Genomic DNA, 2825 nt, shown 5'->3' with positions numbered 1-2825 from the left:
TTGAAAGTTTGAGACTTCTTTTCACTGGATAATTTAATCATGTCAATTGACCAAATTAGAAGGCTTTGACAATCATTTTAAATCAAAATTAATTCTGACTTTGCCACCTCCCTAAAAAGCAATTGGCTGCAAAATGACTCATACCTTCAACATAAACACCAGGCGGAGAAATTCAAAAATAAATGCGAAAATAAAATAAAATAGACAAAAGATTTTTACGTGGTTCGATCTATGAACATCCACAGATAAAAGCCCTAAGGGCTATATTATGCTTTTATTCAATGAATATCTTTAACAATACATGGTGCTCCTATTTATAGGAGAATTGGGGTATATAAATTTAGTAATCAAATCAAAGTAATTTGATTACCATCAAATCTAATTACAATAAAATCAATAAGATTTTATGATACAACAAATTTGATTATAGGAGATTACAATCAATTACAATAAAATCAAATCCCCTAATATTCTCTAACACCTGCAACCAACCCTGGTATCTTGATAGATTAAACTATTCAATTATTTTGTAAAGCGCCAAAAAATATATATATATATATTTCCACCAATCAAAAACATAACATATATGTCGTTTTTGAATTAGTTTGTTTAATGTTATTTTACTATTTTATGAGTTTCATATTGTTGGACCATTTTCCCTTATGAGAATTGCTATATTTCTTTTTTACTTTCTGAACAACATGCATGGTTATTGGTTAGGAATATTGACCTCTTTATACAATAAAAAAGAAATTTTATTTGAAGATGAGTTCCGGGCTGGATCTTTGATGTTGTATATAGAAAGAAAATTTGATTTGAGGTTCACTACAGATTCATTAATAGCTGATTTTGGGATATAAAAAAATGTTGGGTTCCATTTTAATAGGTGTTAGCGTTAAAAATTGAAATATATTAAGAAAAAATTATTTAGAGTCTCCTCTATCTTAATAAATTTTTTATTCATGCTTTTGCCTCATAAGAAATTTTAGTTTGCCCTCCTTAATTAAATGCAAAGAATCCTTTGCAGCTTTGAAATCTTTGCATGCTTGATAATTCTAATGGTGTGAACAAAATCAATGGTGAAAAATATGGTCGTAGAAAATATTATCCTATTGGGTAGAATGAATTTATTTGAAACAGTACTAATTTTAAATTATTATAATAATTAATTATACGAAATGAACAGTTAGCGGCAAGTTCTTTACTTTTAAATGAGTGCTTATTAACATAGCAAAATATTGTTCGGTGGTTGTAGTTAGTTAGACCTGAGGAATTAGTTTGTCAATTGAGTTGTTTTAAAATCATTATAAATTGAAGCGTACCTATTGTATCTAAAATAAATTTTTTTTTAAAAAAAAGAAGCATATTGTAGTAGGGTTGTCAATTTTTGATACGACTAGCAAACTCAATACGAACTCAATATTAAATTAAAGGGTTAGGCTGGAAGAGTCTGACTCGTTTAATTAAATGGGTCTGGTTATGGTTAACTTATATATTCTTATACCTATGTCTCGACATAGCCCAAACTCAACACGGGTCATAAGGGCTGACACTTTTTTATATAACCGACAAACCCAACAAAAACTCACTACAAAATTAAATAATTATGATTGACCTATACAGTCTTATAACTTAATACTTGACACGACTCAAATCCGACACACAAACACGAATTGCCACCTCTAATTATAGAAGTCATTAAATTTCAATTGAAAATTCTATCTCAACAAGTTACGGTACTCCTAGGTAGAAATTAAGCTTGAGTAATAAAACTTTAGTCATACCGTGAGAGCAGGAATAAGGACTTTTTGAGTAGTCCCTCTCAGCTGACTGACTGATAATAAATGCAAAGACAATAAAAAGTCATGTTTGGCATGCTGATCCATCTACTTTGGGTTTTAAATCTTATCTTAATTCAAAAGCGACAGACTAAGAGAAATAGATTTTATCTCTATGCAAAGACGGTAAGCTTTGAGTCTCGATCATACATCTAAATTGGCATTTAAGTTCGATAGGGCCCATGATGTCAACTATTTGTGACTAATAAATAAGGATGACTTAAAGTCAATCATTATATAAATTCTCACAAAACCAAATTAGGCGACAAATACTGGTGAGTGGTGACCTAAATTATTTGGATAGATGTGGAAAATTTTCCACAAGAAGCATGGGGCAATGATACAAGGAGTAGTCTTCTTAAAATCATCTCAAATGTGATGTGACATTTAAAATCACCAATAAATTAAAATTCAATAATGATCTCAAATTTAATGGTGATTTTAAATGTCACATCACCTTTTTTTTTTTTTTTGTTGAGAAATAGCAGTTCCTATGTATTTATTGCATAACTTGCAAAGCAGAGAAATCTGCTTGCAAAAAGGTTCCTTATACATCACATTTGGAATGACTCTAATCCTCTTTATATTATTACTCAGAAGCATGATATTGGGTAGTCTTTATGACTCCCGTCTGGACACCTGTAGCATATAAAACAAGCAACAAAACATCAATACAAAAACATTGGAAAATATTAGGGATATCTAACGGAGGCCTTTTTTTATCACATTTTGGTAGTTTGATGTATTAAACAGACACCTCTATCACTTTATGAGATTTTATTGAAATTGGCAACTTGAGAGTTTTATTTTTTTTTCTTTTTTCTTTTTTTTTTTAATTTATATTTTTTCCATAATTAATTAGCGGCAAGTTCATTTCTTGTAATTGTAAATGAGTGCTTATTACATGGCCAGAGGAATTAATTTGTCAATTGAGTTGTAGACTTGTAGTTGCCAAATCTGTATAAGAAGGCACTGCAGCATTTTGTA

Source organism: Corylus avellana, chromosome ca10 (genome assembly GCF_901000735.1).
Source record: "Corylus avellana chromosome ca10, CavTom2PMs-1.0".
NCBI classification, from domain to species: Eukaryota; Viridiplantae; Streptophyta; class Magnoliopsida; order Fagales; family Betulaceae; genus Corylus; species Corylus avellana.
Note: the sequence above shows the minus strand (reverse complement) of the source record.